Raw genomic sequence first — 24,975 nt, 5'->3', positions numbered from 1 at the left:
AAAAATCTTAAACTAACAGCAAAAACCCTGAAAAAAAATCTGTGAACTCCTATATTTCCAAAATGAATTCTTAAAATGGAATAGCTAAATGTATTAAAAGTATGGAAAATATAGGGATTAAGGGATAAGAAGAAACCAAATAAGGTAAAGAGAAAATAAGGTTACGGGTGACAAGGGAGTTAGATATAAAATGAGCAGAGTAAGAATCTTCATGCACAAATGCAGAATGGCATTTTACTGAGCAAAAAAAGAAATAAGGGGACAAAAAAGATGTTTTTAAAGTGTTCATGCATCTTTTGTTATACCAATAATAGTCTCTCAATAATGCCCCCTAATTAAATCAATCTCTCTCTCCTTCTCCCTCTCCCTCCCTCTTTCTGTCTTGAATGCTTTTATAGTAGTGGTGTTTCTTGGATTCCAGAAAGTGTATAATATATTAAAGAAGATGGTACACCATTGTATCTCCAACAAAGATTCCTTTAGTAACTCTATGACCTCATGTGATTGAGTTGATGGTTACTCATACTTCTCTGATCAGAACTTTTAGAAAACTGTAGCTCATTTGTCTATGTGCTCTTATTTAAGTCATTTGCTTATCTCCTCTTACCTAAGCCACTTGAGTAATGGGCAGTTAATGCCAAAATAACTTTTTCTTAAAAGTTGAAAAAAAACAAGAAAAATAAGGCTAATTTCACTTTCTTCATCTCTAGTTAAGAGTTTTGATGACTTTCTTTGACCTATTAAACAAGCATTTTGCATTTGATAGAAGGGCAAAGTTTGGGTCCAGGGCATCAAGGGTGAAAGTATATAGGTGACAGTTTCCCAACCATAGAGCACAATTGCCTCAGTGAATAATAAGAGTCCGACAAAGAACCATTCTGTTCTGTTGCATCTCAAATCGATTTTCATCAGTTTATTCATTTGCCAGTCTAGAGCATTTATCTTGCACTGAAACATTCACGTGCTAATTTAATAGACATTTGTTGAATAAAGACAATAATTCAAAACAATGAGAGAAGAACATGCACTGTTCTTATACTCTATAGTCCATTTAGGCAATGATTTATTATTTATTTTTTCTACCTTTTTTGCTCTGCAGATTTGATTTTATATTGGATATCATTTCCTACATGAAGCATGGACTATATAAGTGGGTAATAGAGTTTTATAGTGCCTACCCATAGTATCACATACAATTATCTTTTAATAAGAGTTATAATAATGATGTACTCCTCTACTACTTTTAATAGTCATGATGATATATTTCTACCCATACCCATGTAGATGCAGAGATTGCCTTTACTCCTTGGCCTGCTTCATTCTGAGGCCTGATGTGCTTGAGAAAGGAACTAAAGTATAGGAAGAATCCACAAAAATCAAGAACTAAGCTAGAAATAATAAAATACTGGGGTGCCTGGGTGGTTGAGTTGGTTAAGTATCTAACTCTTGATTTCAGCTCAGGTCATGATATCAAGGTTGAGAAATCGAGTCCCTATGGAGCTTCGCATTGGACATGGAGCCTGCTTAAGATTCTCTCTCTCCCTGTGTCTCTGCCTCTCCCCACCTCAAAAAAAAAAAAAAAAAAGAAAAAAAGAAAAAAAAAAGAAAAAGAAATAAGAAAATACTGAAAAAATACTAGAACCAGAAATAAGATTTACCCTGCCAATTGAGCTTTGTATAGGGTTTATCTTTGCTTCTTGTTTGCCCTAAGATTTTCCCTGCCTAGTTGAGAGTCTTTGTGTTTGTCTTTACACCAAATTTAGGAATTGACATTTCATTGACATTGACATTGACATTAGGCATTTGAATTTAGAATATTTAAAGGAGTTAGACATGTATATATGTGTGTCTATGCATTTGTGTATATACTTACCTAAGTGTGTTTATATGTAAATATATTTACAAGTATATGCATGTGTATTGCCTTTGCATGTGTGTATGTTTGTATATATCCTTATATATTTGGCAGTTTGAGTTTGCGCGTAAGTATGTATATACGCGTGTATGTGTATTTGAATATCTATACGTGTGTTTATATTTGGTATATCAGAAGACAAATTTGAGAAAGTAAATAGCTCATCTATAGAATTGTTTGGTTTAAAAAAATGTACTTTCTAATATATTCTGGCCTGGTTTATGTCAATAAACTTTCTGTGTGCTTCAGGAGAATAATTTTAGGATGAAGAGAAATTGACCTTGGACAGTTTTCCAGGGATTTGGACAATTTCCAGGGTAGGTTACCAATTGTGACTTGTATGTTTTCTGAACCCCGCTGTATCAATTGAATGAGGAGTCATTTTCTTTTATAAGCAATTTTTATTCCATCTGTGTATTGCTATACCCCATTTTAGAGATGGCTCAGTCCCACCAGCTAAAAAAATGCTTCTTTTCAATAGAGGTCCACTGTTTAGTAGCTTTAATTAGTGATCAAGGGGTTTTCAATAAGTTTTAAAGGTGAGGTCATGTAAGCTAAAAAGTGTTACAATAACTTTTTCTTTCATGATATTCAACACAATATATTAGAAATTATAGAACAAAGTTTAGCAACGGTTAAGAAACTCTGATAATAAATGGGCTTTCAATATTTTTCATACTCTCACTAATAGAGTGGCTTACTTTTTAAACTTCTTTTTATCTGAATAAGATACAATTAATTAAACAGAATTTCAAATCCCAATGTAGAGAGCTAAAAACCACATGGTAATTGTTCTTAATAGTTGGATTCTTTTCCTGGTTAGCAGCATAGAAACTTCTTTCTGGGAATCACAAAATTGTCATGCTGAGTTGAACAGGATGCAAATCTGGTCTGAAGTTTTCTTACAATTACTATAAAAATATGTACTGTTCATCTACTCCTCAGGTTGTCATTAGGAATAAAAGCGTATTATCTCAGTAGGATGCTGTTATCTCTCCAGTTACATGGTCTGCCTACAGACAGGGCCTGGCTTAAATCGGGAACCTGAAATATTATGAGACCACATGGACATGGAGATAATAATGAAGTGACTCCCAGTGTTCTTACCTGTTTTGGAACAGGTACTTCTGCGTGGAAGAAACATTGGTAAATTTTATTGTCTGCTTTTATATGTAGAAAGTTATAGTAAATTTCTTCCTGCTACCTTTATTTTTAACATTAAAATTTCCAACATATTTTTCACAGAATCTTTCAACCAGATATCAAGGACACATTCAGATATTTAATATACAATATATAATCATATCTGAATATCTAATTTCTTCCTCTTTTTATTCTTTTTTTCCCCTAGTACTTACCATCTTTCTAGTTGCACCTTACTCTGCTACAAATTTAAATGCATTATGAGAAAAAAAATACTGATAGAACAGGGTAAGAGACATGAAGTAAAGCAAGATCATTTATAAATTAAGTAATATAATTTAAAAATATAGACCCTGGGGCGCCTGGGTGTCACAGCAGTTAAGCGTCTGCCTTCGGCTCAGGGTGTGATCCCGGCGTTATGGGATAGAGCCCCACATCAGGCTCTTCTGCTCGGAGCCTGCTTCTTCCTCTCCCACTCCCCCTGCTTGTGTTCCCTCTCTTGCTGGCTGTCTCTAACTCTGTCAAATAAATAAATAAAATCTTAAAAAAATATATAGACCATAAATCTCTTTATAGTCATCAGGAATATACACTTAACTCTGGACTTCCTATGGTCAGTAATAAAATCAGTATGACTCCTCTGAAAAAGTGTGAGAAATACTTCTCTTGCAGATCATCATAGATAACACTTTGTGATTGGGTGAACTGGATTTTTTAATAATATCCTTTTTTGTTAAACTCAACAATATGTTCCATAGGGTTCAATGTGGGCTGAAAACATAATGGTAAAGCATAGTTCTGTGAGATCAATTCTGGAAGAGGTGAGAACAATGCACTCCTGATGCATAGGTTTCAAATTTACAACATCTAAAGGCAGGATTGGAAAGTGGAAAACCATAGGCCAAGTTTGGCCACAGATCTATTGCATTTGCCTAATTATTTTTATTTCATTAGTTGTAATGCCTCGGGATCAGAGCTTCTCAAGCTAATTGCAGTGAAGCACTAGTTCTGTTTTTAAATAGCCTATCCTTCATGAATCAGTTTGGTAAAATATAGTTACAAATACATTACTGGAAAAAAAGAAACTAAAAAGATTTTAAAATACAAGCCTATATTTTCTTTTGTTAGATTGAACAGATATAAATTAATTCCAACTTGCCAAAAAATTCTCTAAATGCTTCCTCTCAGTTTCTGTATCTCTCATGGGCCTCTAAGAAACACTTTGCAAAACAGTCTGGGTCTGCAAAACATATTTTGAGTAGCACCTTTGTCTCCAGGATGCCAATCAATCACTTCCATTACTCCACTTTCCCCCATGACCCTCTGTCTTACCCAGACCCACTTTACTCATTTATACTGTGGGCTTAGCAACTGGGATTAGCTAAATTTTGGACCCTGGGGCAATAGTCAATTCTCCTAATTCACATAACTAAGCTTTGAATCAATATTAGATGAAGTGGGGTCAAAGTTATACTTCCTGTCAAGTTACTAGGGCACAAATATTCTGTAGTACCATCTAAGGATACACTATCTGTTAAATAAGTAATGTACAGTTGGTAGGGGTAGATAATCTTTTAAAGGGCCATATTGTTGTACTAGGTTTTATTCTTAGAAGGCAGGCACCCAAACTCTGCATGGAGGTATAGTTTGACCTATTATAAAGGTCAAATGAAATAACATGTATCAACACTTTGGAATGATGTAAAATGTATTTGCATAAATTCGGTTGATTATGTACATGTACAAATGTTCAAATGGCAAGGAATTAAAAATACGTGAAATAACCATTATTGTATTCTATAATTTTTGAGGTATCATTGACATATACTCTACTTTTATATGGATTACAAAGCCCCCAATATATTGTCTTTATTGTATTTTAGACAGTGAATTTTCTTTTAGAGCAATTAAAACTTTTAAAAATCTTTGATATTTAACTTTATTTTTACCATTACCGAAGCTCTTCATGTTTTTATATGGGTCCATGTTTTGGTCTGGTATTTTATTGTACCACATGAAGAACCTTTTTTAAATATATTTGTATTTGTTTGTTTGTATAGTTATCCTGTTTGGAATTTTCTTGACTTCTTGGATATGTAATTTGATGACTTTCATTATTTTAAAAATTTTTCAGGAACAATCTTGTCTGTTTTTATAAAGAAAGTTTCTTCTATGTCTTCAAATATTTCTTTTGCTTTGTTCTCTCTCTCTCTCTCTCTTTCTTTCTAGAATTACATGTATAGTAAACTATTTGGTATTGTCTCAGAAATCTCGGATGTTCTATTCTGATTTTTTTGTTTTTGTTTTCCTTTTAATCTTTTTGTCTCTGTTTTGTTTGTTCGATTTTTGTTTTTCTCTTCAGTTTGGCTAATATCTAATGACTTGTCTTCAAGTTTACAGACTTTTTTTTTTCTTCTGTGAGATAAACTGAGTCAATAAGCACATTGAAGGAATCTGTGATCTGTGACATTATCTTTTATTTGTAGCATCTTCATTTGAATCTTCCCTTTCATTCTAATTTTTCTGCTAAAATTTTCTGTTAAACGCATACTGTTCACCTGTTCCATGAGGCCCTTTCATGCATTAACAAAAGTTATATTAGAGTCTCTGTCTGATAATTCTAACTCTGGACGATCTTTAAATCTGGCTTTCTCCATTGCTTTGACTTTAGACAATGAGTTATTTTTTCCTTGCATTTTTGTATAGCTTGTCATTTGTTATTAAATGCCAAAAATCAGGTGTAAAACAGTTGAAACCAATGACAATTATTTATACCTGGACACAGGTCATGCCTGTTCTGTGCTAAGCCTATTAGTTTGGGACATTGAACTTACCTAGTTAGGAGCTGATGTTCAGTGAACCAAAGACTTTGAAGTCCTCTAGAACTGCTTAGGATGGATGCTGAGGCTTTGGAGGGGGTGGGGTTTTTGCTTTACCTACAGTGGTGGCCAATCTTCTACTCTGTACCTACTTTAACGAGGGAAGCTCCATCTTTTCTTCTACCCTGCTTCTAATATTTCTTATAAGCACCTGAGGGACGTCCATGTGAAGGCACTGGTAAGTGAGTTCAAAGTGCCCTTGTGTCAGGGGTTACAGAGGTCCTATATTGTCATTTTAGTCCACATTTAGCCTTTATCAATTTGTTAACATTTTAGCTGATTTCTTTTTAGTCACTTGTATGGTGACCAGGTGTTCTTTCGTTCTCTGGCGCATATGACACCATCCCCATGACCTATTTCTCCACGAAGGGATCTACCTATGGGTTAGCAATTCTGGATATTTGTTTGCATCATAAACTCAGCTTTCTGATGGGTTCAAGAAAAGTTATGATTTTGTAGTTCACCCGGTTTTTTCTTCTTGTTAGAATGGGATATATGGGGCGCCTGGGTGGCTCAGTCGTTAAGCGTCTGCCTTTAGCTCAGGGCATGATCCCAGCATTCTGGGATTGAGCCCCACATCAGGCTTCTCCACTAAAAGCCTGCTTCTTTCTCTCCCACTACCCCTGCTTCTGTTCTCTCTCTCTGTCAAATAAAAAAATAAAATCTTAAAAAAAAAGAATGGATATATATTCTGAGCTTTGTTCAGCCAAGGTAGAACAAGAATCCTTCTCTTTATGAGTTTTAATTCTTGGGAAAAAGTTTTACACCCCCCAACTGAATAATAATTAAAGTATAGAATTTATTTTCCAAGTATCTACTTAATATTGTCATAAAAAGTATGATTCTAATTAGTTCTTCAGTGCTCGTTATATGCTGCTTCCTGCATTACTATATACTATTCTGAAAATTCCAAAATTCTCCTAGTGGCCTGGAAGGATGAATGTCACTTGCTAATTATCTAATTGGAAAGTACACTTGTTCCATTTGTTACAAACTGATTATGTCTTTTCAAATTATTAGGTATGGAGAAAACATAACATTTATTGAATGAGAATGTATAGTGCCAATCAGTGTTTTAGGGATTTCTATATATTACCTTATTCTACAGTCACAATAATTATCCAAAATTTTTACATAATGGGAAAAAGAATGTAAGAGATATTAAGAAATTTGACTTTGGTCTCCTAGCTAGGAAATAGTCAGATGGGAATATAAACCCAGTTATGTCTGATTATAGATATATGCTTTTCCTCTATAATGCAGTGTTTCCATAGAGCCCCATTTATAGCATAGGCAAATATTTGTCTTTATCAGCCTGTAACTTGCTTCTTTGTCCCTCTCCACTCTACATTGTTTTCAGGTTCTCCTATCATTCAGTATCTTCATATTTTCCTTTGTTTGTTCAAGCTCACCACTGTCATGCTTCAAACAATCTAAAGTCATTTCCTGACCTTCCATATTTCCCATTAAATCTTTTCTTTTATTTTAAAATTCTTTCCAACCTTTTTTATTTTCCTAAATAACACATATATTCCATCGGTTCTAAAGTATTCATTAATGTAACAAGGCAATGTAGAGACAAAACAGTCACCTGAGACCTGTTATTTTGGTTAATCAAAATTCAATAATTTAGAATTCTTAAATTTCCAAAATGGCTCTGGAACAAAACCAGAAAATCACAGCCCCTGAATTGAAATGAAGTTGCAGTCAACCCATGAACAACCAACAAACATAGAACAAGAACCAGAGAACCCATCATTTCATTTGATTCCTCAAGTTCATGGCACAGAAGGCATCTGTCCCTTAGAGAAAGGCTTTTGTCTATGTTTTTTGTTTGTTTGTTTGTTTGTTTTTGTTTGTTTTTATAACAGGAGTAAGGAATAGGGTGCAAAATAAATTGAAAAACTGGAGAAAAAAGGCAGGGGAGAAGCGCACAGGACTTCAGGTTTGGCAGCACTGGTTATAACAATAGTGATCGGGGTGGGGCAGTGACAGAAAACACAAAGGCAGGCATGCATGAGCAGCAGACATCTGAACATCAGAGAAAAAAAACTCTGTGACAAAGAAACGTAAAAAGAGCATCTGTGCATCGGGCAAAAGGTGAAAGGAGGTAGGTTCATCTTTAGTCTAATCCTTTGATAAAGGGGAAAAGTCAAGGCTTTGAAATTTCTAACTGAGGGTTAAAAGAGAAATCTGTCCTGAATAATATAATCAAGGACACCCAAACCTTGATAATTAAACAGGGGTTTGCACTATATTTTGTGATGCTCCCATCAATTTCTAAAAGCATACAAACTACAAAATTTTAAGGTTCTCAATAAATATAAAATAATTCTAAATGCTTCAGGATGTCACAAAACTAAGAAGAAGCATCAGAATTTGGATGTTTAACATGGCTATGACAAACCAATGGCCATCAAGAACTCTTAAAGATTATTCCAGCTCAAATACTTCACACATCTTCCATTCAGTTATGCCTTATGGGAGATAACTCTAAAATATCCAATGGTAAGTTCAATGTTAATGGACTTGGTTACCTTTTGTTCACCTCCATAAATATTTTTTTTAAAGATTTTATTTATTTATTTGACAGACATAGAGACAGCCAGCGAGAGAGGGAACACAAGCAGGGGGAGTGGGAAGAGGAAGAAGCAGGCTCATAGCAGAGGAGCCTGATGTGGGGCGATCCCATAACGCCGGGATCACGCCCTGAGCCGAAGGCAGACGCTTAACCACTGTGCCACCCAGGCGCCCCCACCTCCATAAATATTGACCCACCATGCATCAAAATGGGCAGCTAGATACTAGGGTTTTGAAGATTAATAAGCAACCAGCTTCAGAGTAATCCAGTGGGGGAAATGCATATAAATATATCATGCCAATGTGATGTCATAAAGTCATAATATGGTACAGATAAGCCTGGGCATTATACCAACACAGAAAGGAATGTGTCCCAGCCTGGGGTATAGCAGATGCATATTAGAGAAAATGACAGCTATGCTCAATCTTGAAGAAACAGTCTACAGTTAAGCAAAATAAAACAGCAATAAGCCTTTTTCCTCTGATTATTTGGAAAAATTTCAGTACCCCTCAAACTGTAAAGTATTAGAGAAGCATTAAGGCTATGGGAAGACATGCATATACACCATTTTTATTTAATGATTTTTATTTACGGTCTACTTTAATTACATAAAATAGACATTTCTTATATCCTGTAGTTTGGGCTCAAATTTTCAATTTCTTGACATAGAAATGCTCAGTTCTTTAATCTGCCCTACATTTTATAACTACCTAGTCTATAGACCATAGCCTATATAGTCAGGAGCAACTAATTAAGAGTCTAATGTTGCACTTTAAATACAATATATTTGCTTTAAAATTAATTTCTTAGTTTCTGTCTTAGTGAGAGATTCATTAATCTCAGGTTGTACCTGTTTAAAGCACTCCATCATTAGGAAGTAGCAAAGATGAACATATATCATACCATAAAGAGCTTATCAAACAACAATCAACAAACAAGCATTTGATGAAATCTTCAATCATTGTTAGGAGACAGTTCCCCAAGGGTCTCTCACATTCCTGCACAACTTATGAAACTGGCTGCTTCTGTTCTGAACTACTTTCAAAAGATGTTTGTAAAGCAAATAACCTTGGAAGATAGAACTAACATCTCGTCTAGAGTAAAGGGAGGCATACTTTTGATCCATTATAAAAGATCTGCTTTCCTTGAGTTCAGGATCCCTTTCTTCTAGTGTTTAAGTATTACCTAGTCTGCTCTGTGTTGCCTTGTGGAAACTAGGCCTTAGGGAACCACTGCAAAAATGCTGAAACCCTTGCTACTGCTATTGCTGTGAATAATAAATTGTCCTTCATCTCTGACCCTAATGTCTTCTGCTAGCATCCATGAATCTGTGGTGGGTTTTCATGTCAGTATGAAATCAGAGTAGCATCTCAAACTCTTCAGGGTTTTTGATAATTTGGGTAATAAGGATGGGATGTTGACAGAGACATGGCTTTCCTTCTTGAAAAGGAAGGATGAGGGCCTCACAGGTCCATTAATGGGATTTGAGGGGGTCTATGGGAATCAGTGGCAAATTATATAATCAACTGGGCAATAATGGTCCCCACTCTTTTGCCTGTGAATTAAGGAGGTTGCGTAAGCCAAGTAACAGGAAATAGGTAAAATACAGATGGCAAAATACTGTTCTGTTGTTAATTCTCCTCTAGGTGGAAGGACTCCCTTGCCAATCTAGTGGTCAGCCTCTGATCTATGGCACACGTTACAATTAATACTAAGATTTGTACTGGGCGGGCAGAGGGTTGCTTCCTATTTCAGACAATAGAGGGATGCACACACATATTGAACATGAGAAGGAGAATTCTGTAACTGAACACAGAACCAAAACTTTGACTGGTTCACATGAGAAAGAAGGAGGCATGGAGAACATTGCTTATTGAGGAATACCTCTCCATTCTATCATGCCAAATATATCCATTTGGAAGTAACAGTAAATAACAGTAAAACTGCTCACAGTTTTGTTTTGTTTTTTGTTTGTTTGTTTGTTTGTTTTTTTACAGTGGGTTCTGGTTGCTATAAGGGAGTTTTAGCTTTCTTGGGGAGAATTTGCAGAGATAGAAAAACTCCTTTGGGAAACCACAGATAAGGCTTTGACTAGTATGTGAACTTACTGCCCTGGATTGAGTTTAGAATTCTGGTGAAGTTGACCTACTGGAGAATTAGAAAGAGATGCAAAGGGGAAAAAAAAAATAGAAAGCAAGAAAGCAAGCAAGCAAGCAAGAAAGAAGGAAAGAAAGAAAGAGAAAGAAAGAGACCAAGCAAATCTAGATATATACTTGAGGTCACCACCACTGTGCAGGAAGACTCCCTCAGCCCTGATGTTAAAACCATTAAAAACCTATGAAGTGTTATCTAGACAATGGGGCAGCTAATGCCCCAAATCAATATGGAGTCTTTAAAGAAGGTCACCACTACATGAGTCAAGACTGAGTCAACCAGAGGTTGACTGGCCAAATATCAGTGTGGCTATGATTTCTGAGTCCAAGGATTTCTAAGACTGAAATAGATGGCGTCAGCCATGAGGGTCTTGCTCCTCCACATACAAAGTACTAGAAGGGCCAAAAATATTCCAAATTCATTTGGTTATGCCATGAACCGTTTTCACATCACTTGAAACTAAAATTGAAAGAAGTCTCTCTCCTTTCCTGCTCCCTGATTCCTCTCTGTCCCTCTTCTTTGACCTATGATTTAAAGAGAAACGTAATTAGAGGTCAAGGTATCTCTACTCCCAACAGGGATCAAAGGACATATACATCCACCTGAGTATGCTAGAAAATTTCAAATGGAAGGGGGAATCAAACTTATGTAGATGTGTTGGGTATGAATCCTCAAGTCACTTTCTACCTGGATCTATAGAACACTCAGATTTAGCTAATGCATTAAGGCAGAGTTCACAATGGAAAAGGCAAGCTAACATGACCTTGTGGATAGGCTTTGGGGCCAATTTAATGTACTATTTTTGTTGTTTCTACCTTTGATTGTATGGTAGAAATTAATGTGTTATATGCTTATATTTCATCATCCATAGTGCCTGAGAAGATTGTCACAATTGGGAAAGGCCATATGAAAAGAAGTGTTAATGGAACATGTAAATCATTTTCCAGTCTTCTTTCTGTCTCTTCCCAGATGGTCCAACAAAACCAGTATAAAATCCCAGGAGGAGAAAAGGAAATCACAGCCCTGATTACTGACCTGAAGGCAACATGGGTAGTAAGCGATGCAATATCTTAACACAACAGCTCAATACGGATAATGAAAAAGACAGAATTGGAAGCTTAGAATTGATTATCACCAACTGCTCAAGTAACTGAATCCACTGCACAGACTAAACATTTGCTATATTACACTGGACTGTGCCAATGGCTTCTTTTCTATCCCACTGGCCCCTGAGGACAATGATCAACTCACACTCATGTGTCATGACAAAGAATATACATTTGCAGTAACTCCTCAAGTTCCAACAGGGGTAAGCTAAATTCCTCTGCCATTTGCCATCATTAGGTGGGCAGTATGAGTACCTCTACCCTCCACTGTACAAAGCTTTACTTTTGTAATGAGATCCTGTTTATGAAAAAGTAAGAAGCTTCCATTAGCGATGTCTTGACTGTGATATTATCGCATATACTAAAGTGGCTGATAAACCTTGACAGAATTCAGGGCTCTGCTTGTCGAATACAGTTTCTTGGGACTGTATGGGCAGATTCGTAATATTCAGTCCCTCTGGCAGTCAAAGAAAAACTTCTGTCTATTCAACTCCAGCCAACAAGAAAAGTTCTCAGAATCTTCCTGGAATCTGTGGGTGTTAGAGACAGTACCTACCTCACTTGGAGATTCTACTTGGACTTTCCTATCAGCTAATCCAAAAACTGGCATCTTTGACCGAAGCCCAAACCCATACTCTGTGTTGGAAGTTGTCAAGCAAGCTGCGGGATGCTCTCTGCATTTGGGGTCCCACATCCCTGGTAAATCTGTGAGATACAGGTGTCTGTGACTAACAGTATTGCTGACAGAAGCCTCTGGAAAAGGCAGACAGCTTCATCTCTCAGGTCTCCTTGAGGTTTTGGACTGGTCACCTCCCTACCATGGAGGGAACATATCATCTCGAGGTGAGTCAACTCCGACTCAGTGACTAACACTCTGAGAAAGGGTTCTATAGACCTCATTTATCAAATGGAAATGGTATATTCAAGCTCTCAGCTTGCCTGGTTCCTGCGGCATCTCAGTTTTACATGAAAAAATGGCTCTCCCAAACTGTTACAAGGGTCCTAAATTTAACTCTGCTGAGTCTACCATCCCCCCGCCAGACAGCTCTGACCATGATTTGATCTATATTCCCTATTCCCCTTAATTTTAGCAAGGAAATGTATTAGAAATAGCAGCAGATGGCCCCAGCTTCTGCATTTCCTATGTAAATACCGTCAACACCTCTGGCTGTTTTTTCCACTCCCATTTCTGTAAGTACTGCTTAGCCCCTCAGTGGGGCAGACAAATGCCACCACGCTATTGACATGGACAAATAGGACAAGTTAGATTGGCTGCCCTCACGTAGTCCCTCCAAAACAAGGTCTAGGATCAATTATTCATGCTCAGAGAGTAAAATCTCAGACCCTTCATGGGTCTTGAAAGTCAGCAGGAACTGGCTATTGAAATAGCTTGTTGTCTCCTACAGTCAAAGCACAAAGCCATCATTATCACTAACAGCCCCATGTCCCTTTTTATCATACACTCATACCTGCTCACTAAATGTTCATTATTAGAGTAAATAAGATACAGAAATTTAAAACAACCTCTTTAAATTTAAATATATTTTGCTAAAGCAGTTTACAAACTTTTATTGTTTGATATTACATATGCTGCTCACTGTCTCCATCATTTCTTCCCTCTTTTGTACATTTCCCTTGGAATATTACTTGAAGATTTAATTTCTTAAAAGACAATCTTGATATTTCAAATTTATGTTAAAAGTGTATATTTAGTTACATTTCCTTTAAAAAATTACCCTATGACCTATGAAGATGGAATCAACCATTGGCTTCATTTGTATGGGGCTACCTCTATTAGTTCTTAATAATAGGCTCCTGCATTATCAAATAAAAATCTTTGTCAGAGTTAAAATTAATATGGGAAACAATGGAAACATATGCTTTTTTAAGGGCATAGATTATTTTTAGGCCAAGATTTAGCCATGGCAAACCTCCATCAATTTTGGCAAGGCATATTAAGACTAAGTTGTATTCTTTTTTAATTTTTTCTTTGGACATCCTTGTTCAGTAACATGGTGGCTGCCCTAGATTAAGGCCAGCTGGTGTCCTATTGTTCCCTTCTGTTTGTTCTTATCTGTCTCTCCAGTTATATTGTAAAAGCTGCTGGATGTCAGAACTGGCCTCACATTCATCCTGTGTCTGTAGTCACCACTTCGGTTCTGGCCACCTGGTAGTCCCTCAATAAGAGGAGGCTGAGTTACATTCCAAAGAAATTAGGCTATGGGAGCCTTAGAGATGTAGTTATTCTTTCAGTTAAATCTATGTCTTATTTGGTTTAAAGAAGGCCATTTCCTAAGCCAAGGCTTTCCCTCAGCCTTTTAACCAGATACACAGCAGTCTGAAGTCGCAGATTCCCCTAACTTCAGTCAACCCAGGCACACTCAGACAACACAGTATTCTTCCAGATAATGTGATTGAGAAATCAATCTATATTACCATGTTGCTCTTCCTAGGTGAGATCGCCTTGATAAGCCACCATCACCAAGAATACTCTTGAAAGTTTATCTTTTACGGGTAGTGATGATGGTCCCGCATTGATTGAGTCATTCACATTCACTGATCTCTCTGGCCATCAGTGAAGAGAACACTCTAAGTGCCAGGATTTTCAGTTGCAGACTTGCAACTTTGTGAATCAAATTTATCTTCCCTGACCACCTGAGCTATTCACAGGCTACAGTGACAAAACAAAACAAAAACAAAAACAAAAAGTTTGTGTGTGGATGGATAAACTTGCTCTGTGATAACAAAAAGACTGAATATACAGAGATAAAACTACAAGTTGATTTCCCCTGTTTTACTTACAGAAGCCAAAAATTTGGTTTTAGGAATATGTTTCAAAGAATATCTATTAAAAGGTAAAATGAAAGTGTCCAGGACATATGATTACCATGAAAGAAACCTATATGGGTGAAGAATTTATGATGAAAATTAAGCAAAAATATTAAAATACGTTTAGGTAAACCAGTAACAGTTAAATTTTCAAAATATTTCCCAAGCTTTAACCTGAAGCTGGAAAAGATTGAGCAGAAAAATATTACTTTCAACTATGATGGTGACAGGACTGGGCATTTCCTGTAGAAGCACAGACCTTCATTTCATTTAATTTCAGCTTTCTTTGATACTCAAACTGATTTTTCCCTTATTACCTTCTTAAAATAAGAAGGAAAACTGATTTTTATTTTATAGAAAGACATACAGCATGGAGTCAAGAGACCTGGATTCTAATTCTGTTTCTATTAACTATTTAAGAACCTTGGTAAAATAATGGGAATAGAATGTTCTTTACATCCTCTAATCGATACCTAAATTCTGTGATTCCTTCTATTAAGAATATCAAACATTCTATTTGTAGCTAAATGAATAAAAGTGAATCTCACACGGTCCCATGTAAAATCACAGAATCCAAATATTTCTATTTAAATCTAAATAATTCTTTTCTGCAATTGTTTAATTGATCTTATGAGAGTATCACTTTGAAATCACTATTAAACTTCAGTTAAATCATCACGCTAGTTTTGAAATATTTATTTTGCTTATTTGTCCTTTGAGAATTTGTTGTTAAATATTCTCTTCCCCTATGGAATAAGGGTAGAAAACATAGCCATTTGTAAACATTGATATAATAATTTGATATTTACAAATAAAATACAAGAATTATTTTGAATTCATAAAATTTGAGACATTTAATAAAATACAGATCCTTGCGAATTGTAAATAAAAATGCAAAAATCCATAAAAACTGAATAATAAACCAAGAAATGTAAATAGGAAAATATATGAGCTATATATTAAGCTATGAAAGTATTTTATGTAGTTATCCCTCAACTGAATCTTCTTGCTTTCATTAAACACTAAATGACCTGGCTCTTTATTTAATATTGTAATTTTAGGTGTGTGTGAATATCTGTGTTTTCCTTCTTTCAAGGTTTTGTTTTTAAATTTGTCAAGAATTTTATTTAGGTCAATTAGTTTACATAAAACAGCTTGACTATAATTTCCAGGTTTTACTGAATAAGATAAATGAGCCACTTCATTAAAAAATGGGTTTTTATTGCTGTAATTAAAGAAACATTTCTTAAAATCCAAGTTGGAAAAAAGCTGTTATCCCAAATATCAAAATAATAAAATTTGTATTTCATCACCGGAACTTGAGTAAAGAATTGAAGTATCCATTGCTTTTTATCATTTATCTCTCCCCTCTTGACTGCTTTCTCTTCTTTAGCACACCATTCCCCAACACCACCACACACAAGCCAAAAAATGGTTTCACATAATAGGTTTCAACTAATACTATCTATTGGTGAAATAATCTATATCATTTCCACATTTTTAAATTTCTCTTTACCATTGTAAACATTTAATATAGAGCCATCCCATCCTCTAGGTGGCACATAATAGTGAGCATTATAAGATATAACTTAATGATATTCAATGATATGCCATTCAAATATTGGCATGCCTTGTCTCTGCAAGTGTTACATTTAGCTGTTTTGCATAATGACAATAACATTAAATTTAGGTAGATCTTGAGTTCTGGTTCAAGAGTTCTTAACCAGAGCTCCTGCCACAATTTATGGCAGATTAATGATTTGCATTTTCATAGACAATTCTGAGACCATTTTAATATTGCACGTATGTAAGTGTACATCCTCACAAAACATATGTTGAGACATTTCTGACATTGTCTGGAATCTGACATTAATCAGAATTATCTTAGCATATATCACTTGCACTTATCACTTACACAATTAGGGGCAATAACTGATGAAAGTCAACGTTGCTCCTTGCTTTGCTTTTTGTTCAATTGGGGTGTATCTTTTCCAATACGGATTCATCGGTGTTGGACATATTGCATACAGTAAGCATCCACGGTTATCCAAAGGGTAGAAGGATTTAGAGAAAAAGAAATGACATTTTGATTCAGCTCATAACTCATACCTACTATCTATCCACCTCATTCGACCACATGTACATATTTGCCATAATTCTAAGTTTAAATACCTGGTTTTGAATATTATTCTTTGTCAAGCAGTAAGTTTAAACAACTAAAATTTCCAAATTTAGAAAACCAACAATAAAATCATTACTCATAGCATCTCCTGACTTTAGATGCAGCTCTCCACATTTACTTAAAACCATCCCTTGTCAGTGAGTTGCTCACTGAATTTTTACCTATGTCACAAAAAAAGAGAAATAAAGGCTCAGATACAGTTTGAGTTAAAACAAAATTTAAAAAAAATTCTTGACATTGCGTAAGGCAAGATTTTAAGGCAATCCTCACTAGACAAATTCTCTAAGTAATTGTTCAACTTTCCCTTTCTATTTCTTGTGTGGGCAGAGACTTGCTAGTTTAACGTGAGGAAACATGCATCTCTCTCCATCAACTGCGAGACCAAGAAAGCCAATTTAATTTTTATTTCTTCAAAATTAGTTAAAATAATAACATCAACAGGAAATTTATATTCACACAGTACATACTCAAATGGGGCACCTTTTAAAGTTTTGACATTTATTTCTGAATACTCTCATCTGCATGAATTAGAGCACAGGCCCTATGACCAATGGTTCTGTAGAGTAAAATATGCTGAAATTAATATATTTTCATCATTTCTTTAAAAAACTAAATCATAAATTGCATGTGAGTAGTTTTGTTTTTTAAGATTTCAATACACAGGGAATCGGGAATACAAATGTTAGTATTTAGATAATCTCTCCCCGTGCTCACTCATTCCATCATCTCCCTTGCTCATATTCATTCATTCATTGAACACAACTCCCTGTTTTCTCTCATGCCAGCTAGAAATACTAAAACATTAAACATGGTTCAGAAGAAAGGGCAGCTGCCCTAAGAAAACTTCTACAGAAACACGGTCTGGATGCTAAGGAACTACACGACGCCAGCACTCAGACCGTGCAGGAGATTTTTAGTACACGTTTTCTGATCCTACTATATCCCTCTCTTAGCCATTAAACCTAAAGAAAAATAAGGGCTTTGACTTATTGCAAATTCAAAGAAGATTTCAAAGAGTGAGTTTGGTGCCACTCTCCTCTCCTTCAAGGAAACGCTTCTTATCCTAAAGAGTTGCTGAGTTTTAGATAGTGCTGTTGCTGAAGAAGCTTCATCACCCAGTCAGGTGCATGCTTCTCAACCTGGAACCAAGATCTGTTCCGGAGAAAACAGGTAAAATAGGGGCGTTCCCTGTGTCAGCTAAGAAGCCTCTAAAACGGAATAGAATAAATCTGAGCGGCGTAAAAAGGTGTGCTCTTTAAAACAACAATAACAAAAAGTTTAGTCGCAAAAGGTTTGGGTGTGTGTGTTTTTGTTTGTTTGTTTGTGTTTTTGTTTTTGTCTGTTTTCATGCTTGATCAAACCCTAAACAACGCAGGTGCTGAGAAACACACAAAGTGACTGTATGCAAGCCAGGATCACCGCGTGTCTGTGCCAGTTTCCTGAGGTGACTGTCAGAAAAGCAGACAGAAAAGAGGCACCATCGTGTCGAGGGAATGAGGTCAGAATTCACCGGGTGGACCACTGGCTCTGCGAAGGAATACCGCGGGACAGTGGGGCTCTCGAACCAGGCTTTGCAAAAGGAGGGAAGGTGGGTCAGGGGCTGACTTTGTGCAGAGGCTTTGTAGGCGCGAGCCCGGGAGAAGGGTGGCAGATGGGGGGCGTACGCCAGCTGACAGACGCGGGAAATCAGAAGAGAGAAACGCGGGGACTGTGAGGGCAGAGAAAACCCCGTTTGGGGTGACGGGAGGGTCAGGGCCATCCCCGACTAGCCACTGCTAGTGTGGGAGCGCTGGAGCTGGAAGGTGAGGCGGGACCGCGAGGTGCCGGCAGCGGTGCCTGGCAGGGAGGGAGAGGGGTTCAGGTTGCCAGCAGGTAGAGTTGAAATCAAACAGGCCCTCGGGGACCACCGAGGAGGGCCCTCCCGAGACCCCCTGCCTCGAGGTTGAGGAATCACAGCAGGTGGTTTGTGGTACCTCCTAAAGCGAGGGATGTTCACTCAGCGCCCAGCCTGGGTTCCCGACCCCCGCGCTCTCCAAGCTACTCACCGGTCCTGGGAGGAAAGCGCCATCCGGACGCGCGCGAGGGCTGCGCAGCGCAGGCGGCAGGCAGGGCCGGGCTGCGGTGGCTGCGCTGTCCTAGGCGCGGGACTGGAGCCTGGGGACACCGACGAGGCGACAGAGGCGGCGGGGGCGCAGGGAGCTGCGAGCGGGGAAGGCTGTGGATCCGGAGCTGCTGCGCCGCGCGCGCTCTCTGCCCATCTCCGGCTGGGCTGAAGCGGCTACTGCTGCTGCCGCTGGAGGGGAGGGAGTCGAGGGGGAGGGGAGGAGGCACGCGGCAGGAAAGGAGGGACGGAAAGAGGGGAGGGTGGGGGAGAGCAGGGGAGAAGGGGAGATGATCACCCAGAGTGGAGAGGAGGAGGGGAGGGAGGCGCGCACGAGCTCAGCAAAGGTTCCCACCAGAAGAGCTCGGGGAGGAGGAATGCAAGATGAGGAGATGGGTCACTCCCCCGCCCCCCTCTCCCCTCCCCTCCTTCCCCCTTCGCGCCCTTTCCTTGGGCTCTTCCTGGCGTAGCTCAGGCTGGGGGTTACCCAGGCTCGGCTGGATCCCGGGCTTCTGCGCGCTGGCGAGAGTGCTGAGCCCCAGAGGCGGCCGCGACAGCTCTCCGCGCCACCGGCCTGAAGCACCTGTGTGCGCACACACCGCGGCGGCTCCATTGCCGCGGCTTTCCAGCCGGGATCTGGGGGCCGTTGCTCTCCCTCTCTCCCCTTTCTGGTCATATTATGCTCTTGCATGTGCATCCATGACATCTGTGTCGTGCGCCTACTGCGGTTTGCTTCCTGGGCGCCCTTTGGCACAGGGTGGCCGGCCAGAAGGCACAGGGTGGCCGGCCAGAAGGCGCCGGCAGGGAGCTCAATGCAGGCAACCATTGCCAGCTCCTTGGAGCTGTTTCCTGGTTAAGGGTGGCGGCGTGTGCTTACCGCCGGCGTTGACTAGCTAATGAGGTTAAAAAAGAAGAAAGGAAGGAAGGAAAAAGAAAGAAAAAAAAAAAATCTTATGACCTGGTTGTCTGGAATCATGTTCTCAGTGATCTAGGAAGGTTTTAAGTGTAAAGGGCCCAGGGGCAGTTCATTACCTTCTGCCTTGGTTTTCCTCCCTTTCCCTAACGTCCTAAAAAACCAGGACAAGATTTAGCACGTTTAATCGAAATATTTCTCAATCTTTTTATTGCAGAGCATTTCGTTTTTACCCAAATTTTCCAAGTGTTGGCCTGGCTTTCCTATTGTAGATTTTCTTTGCTCTGTTAGAATGTGAGTCAGTCTTGTTTATTGGTAAACTACAAAGACTCCCATGAAAATAGATACTGTAGTTAGTGCCTTCTAGATTCACAAGATCCAAGGGGTGAGAATCCACACATTTAGTAAGTATAAAACAATCGGGACATTGTTGACTGATTTCCATGAACCATAATTTTGTTTCATAATCTTCACATGGTAGTTGAGTATAAGCAGGAAGCAAAGTAAATTATGGGTGTAAAAGATAGGACTAGGAAAAAAGTATAGTACAACTCTCCTCAAATAACATAACATTTGAAGTGATCGAATCACTCCCTGTAAGCACCCTGGAGACAGTGTTTGATAGTGTGTGTGTGTGTGTGTGTGTGCCTAATTTTAGTAGTCTTTCAGTTACTTGAATCCTTTTTTAAAAACCTAATGATCTTACGCTTTAGTATAAGTAAATTAGGCACTTTATTTTACCTAAATGTGTCTTATGTAACAAAGTACCCATATTAAAATAGTCTCAGCTGTATATGCAGTATGTAGAAACATTTTTAATGCAATAAGGCATACACCCAATTGATGAAAAACCTCTAGCTCTTCCCATGTATATTCACGTGAGAAAAAAATGGTAATAACATATTACTAGATGGTCTGGATATTGTTAACTTTCTAGAATCTTTCTTGTGGAGCACATCTGCTAATGAAAATATTTGGTTTCACATCTACTTAATAATCTGAATGAGAGAAGCACCTCCTCATTAAGGGAACAGCAGATATCAAGCTCCTTTAATACACCTCAGCTTTAAAAGGCATGTGTTACTGTCTCCAGATGCTCAGTGTTGCACCATGCAAATTCACCATATGCTATTCTTGCAAAGAAGACCATAGGAAGAAAATGGTGGGTGAGGACCTACACCTCATTTGACTAAGAGTTCTCAGTAGTGTCTATATTACAGACAGGAGCAGAAAATTTTTCAAATCCTAGTGGCTACTTGGGCAGGGAGTGATTACCAGAAATTGAATCTCCATTTTCTCATCCCTGTTTAAGATATTCCTTACCCCTCCTCTACTAAGGTAATTCACCTTTGAGAATTTTTGTTATTTTCCTCCTACATTTGATTATGAAACTGTAATAGCAATATCTGTATAGTCTCATTTTATGGTTGGAAAAATACAAAAACCATGGAAACGAAAATGCCTTAAAGCCAGGCAAAGAGAAGGGATGACATTTAGAGCACAGCAAGACAAGTTTTTAACTCATCCCTGACCACTTGGTCCACCAGAGACAAGAATAGGTGATAAAAGATGGAATGGTATTCCAGTTCTCCTGCCAGAGGACCTGGATTATAATTCAGATTCTCAGGTTGGGTAAAAGCTTTCTTGTCACCTCTACCATAGCATGCTCTTCCTTTTATATTCCTTTCCCCTTCTACATCCACAGCAGTGTTGCACTGTGTTCTTCTTTACAACATGGGAAGCCAAATAAATAAATAAAATAAAAAGCTTCATTTTAAACACTGACCCTTTGCATTTGCTAACTTGAAAACAAATTCTTACATTTTCTGAAATCAGAAATATTGAAAACCCTATCTTTGAACAACTACTGTACTCTGTACCAGAGACTGGTTTGCAAAGGAAATACCATTCATCTATTTATTGAACACATATGTTTAATAACCAGTGCTTGTGAGCAGGTACCATTTTAGGCCCTGGGGATACCACAATGAGGAAAACTGGTAACTGTGGCCTTTTGAAGCTTAGAGTCTGATGATCCAATAAAGTTGCTTTATCACTAGGAAAGATGTTTATGATGATGATATGATGATGAAGATGATGATAAATTTCAAGCCCAAAGAAGAAGTACTTACTAATTAAATTATAGGCATTACAAGATTAGGCGTAAAGGAATACAGATTATTCAGCTCTGCTTATAGCCAGTTCTTACATTCGTTGTTGAAAATAGATGAGAAAGAGGGGTTGGGGGGAAAATGGCATTTGTTGTAGAAAAGGGAAATTATAGAATTTTTTCAGGCCAGTGAACATTTTCATGAGCCTCAACTTTAAAAAATAAACATCTGCTTTTATCGGTGGAGAAAATAGAGAGTATTACATGTCTTTAAGGTTGTGGAGACTTCTGAAAAATTATATACGTACCACGTAATGCACATGATTAGTACAGCTGAATACATGGGCAGATTCTAGAATGATGATGACAAAAATCAGCAATTTGCCCTTTTTCTTTCTGAAAAACATACCAAAACAACAAGGAGAATTAAAACAAAAAAAATCTGCAAATTCTAATTTTAGCAAAATCAGGAGATAGATAATCTGCAGTTTCCAAATGTTTGTACAAGATGCCAGAACTGCTGAGATCAACCAGAAGTTGAAGAAGAGGAAGTAAGAAGAGCAGATAGTGAGCCCAGTGTTAACTAATCTTAGAAAGCATAGATAAAAATATCATTCCTGAAAGTGAGAGTTTCACTCGGAAGTGCAAAAGCTCTTTCCCTTGGTTGCAACAATGGATCGAGAAGCTGAAACTGAGCTACAGCTGCGAAAGGAAGAAGCTTGGCAAGTGTAGACAGGGCTTCTTGTAGCTAATCTCACAAAAGCCAAAAAATGTATGCTTCCAGTAGAGAATTGTTCATCTTGACTTGCCAAACCTATACATCTTCTTCACAGAAGTCAGTGTGGGAACTGGAATGAGTGGGACTGATGATAATAGCCCTCTTGTGTATGTCCTGTGAGAAGAAATGGAGGACTACACACAGATATAAAACAGAGGAGTGATATTTGCAAAAAGTGGTCTATCTCTTCAGCAGCAGAGAAGCAGAACATTTGTAAATCTCAGATGGCTATTTTCCCCTCTTTTCTTCTCATGAAACTAGAGGAGAAAAATTTAACTCAGTTAATTATGAGTAATAAAAAAAGAATGGGCACAGTATCAATACAAAAATAATATAGGAAAAGACTTACAGAGGAGCATCAAAATGTAACAATTGTTGGAGAACACATACCATAACAGTGTTGCCATGGAGAAGTTGAAAAATTTGTCCTAACATTTTGCCATGAATTTTCAAAAGGACACAATGAAGGAATTTCTTCTGTGAATGAAAACTATAAGACACAAATATGAGAACTTGGGGATGGTTGAGGAGACAGTAGGAGCTGATGACCCAAAGAATTTAGGAAAGAAGTAGAACTAAAAATAAAACCATTATAAATTGAGAATGAATATGGAAGAATTACAAGGTAAAATATACACCGAGGTAAACACAATAAGGGAAAGAGGACAGAAACGAGAAAGGTTGGCAAAATGAACTGGAAATAGAGATGAGTGGGAATAGAGAGAATATGAAAGATGGAGAAGATTAGCAAACACAATCCAACACATACATAATTAGAGACCCTGAAGAAGAAAAATAAATACCAGAAAAGAATAAATATTTAAATATATTATTTAATTAACATTCTTAAATGAACTAAGACCCACAATTTCATTTTCTTTCTTTTTCAAGTTTTTATTTAAATACCAGTTAATAACCAGTTAGTTAACATAAAATGTAATATTGGTTTCAGGAGTAGAAGTTAGTGATTCATCACTTACGTATAACACCCAGTGCTCATCACAAGTGCCTTCCTTAATCCCCATCACCTATTTAGTCTACCCCCCCCACCTCCCTTCTAGCAACCCTCAGTTTGTTTTCTATAGATAAGAGTCTGTTTCATAGTTTGCCTCTTTTTTTTTTAAGGGACTCCTGTCAGTAGAACATTCAACTCTTGATCTTGGGGTTGTGAGTGCAAGCCCCCTGTGGGCCTGGAGTTTAAATAATAATAATAATAATAATAGGCAATTTAATTTTTAAAGGACACAATAATTACTAAGAGAATTGCCCCAGAATTGTCACCATCAAGATATATTATAGTACAGTATCTAGAATTTAAATATAATAAAGAATGCAGGCATGCAGGCAAAAACAGTCAGTAACTTATAAAGGAAAATATTGAGAGTGACCTCAGAATTCTTCACTGCAACATTCACAGCAGAATAGAGTCAGTCAGTATCAGTGGAGGAAAGTTCACCAGATACCAGAGAAAATAAGTGAGAGCTAAGGATTTTTACTATTTAGCCAAACAGTCCTTCAAATATAATAGGTGCACACAGTGAGAACTAAGGGAATATTATTCATATGAACCTGTCTTCAGAATGCAGAATGGAATTTAACTTTCTAGGAGATAACTGGAAGAGATATCCTGGATCAAGGACTGATTGTCAGCACTAAATGTATTTAATCATGGGTCTCAAATATGAGAATATGAGATTTAGAGCAAAATAATAGAACCTAAATCTCGTAGACCCTGACAATATGAAAATAATATATCTCAACAAAATTTGGATGAGAAGGGCAAAAGAAGATGGGATACGAAGGCATTGATTGTTTAATGGCCAGGAGTCAAAGGAAATCACTTAAACAAGTAGTCCAACATATTTAACAACACAAAGGTAAACTATAATCAAGATAATATTAAACAAATTACATAGCAGAAGAGGAAGACAAGAACAAGAAATACTAATTTTTATTATTTATTTTAGCAAACTAACAAATACAGTCTATAAAAAAAGAGAGAAATGCAGTTAACCTATAAAGGAATAATTACAAAAGTAACAAAGAACAAAATAAAAACCATAAATATTGAGAATACACACATAGAGAAATAAATAGAAGAAAACAGACCTCAGAATGAAGAAACTTTACAAAGTTAAAAAATAAAAACATAACAGAGAACCAAGAGCAAATATATCCTTCATACAGCAAATGTAAATAGAGTTATCTCATTTTCTATGATAAAACTAGGATCTTTAGATTGGGTCACAAACAAAATAGAATTTTGTGTTTTATATCTGTAACA

The 24,975-nt window shown here is 37.4% G+C and overlaps 1 protein-coding gene across 2 annotated transcripts in view; it reads right to left on the bottom strand.

Moving 5' to 3' along the window:
* Nucleotides 1-19,452, bottom strand: part of FUT9 (fucosyltransferase 9) — a 192,376-nt gene extending 172,924 nt beyond the window's left edge. The window contains exons 1-3 of one of the 2 annotated variants that reach the window (XM_034670843.1): nt 19,378-19,452; nt 18,835-19,082; nt 16,523-16,593 (exon numbers count right to left, since the gene is read on the bottom strand). The gene's annotated coding sequence lies outside the window, so the exon portion shown is untranslated. Of the gene's footprint in view, nt 1-16,522; nt 16,594-18,834; nt 19,095-19,377 lie in introns of those variants that run through there. The other variant, XM_034670844.1, reaches the window with a different exon arrangement.
* Nucleotides 19,453-24,975: the final 5,523 nt, after the last annotated feature.

Source organism: Ailuropoda melanoleuca, chromosome 10 (assembly GCF_002007445.2).
Source record: "Ailuropoda melanoleuca isolate Jingjing chromosome 10, ASM200744v2, whole genome shotgun sequence".
In the NCBI taxonomy this organism is placed as follows: Eukaryota; Metazoa; Chordata; class Mammalia; order Carnivora; family Ursidae; genus Ailuropoda; species Ailuropoda melanoleuca.
The sequence above is the reverse complement of the archived record's forward strand: the minus strand, read 5'-3'. Positions and strand labels throughout refer to the sequence as shown.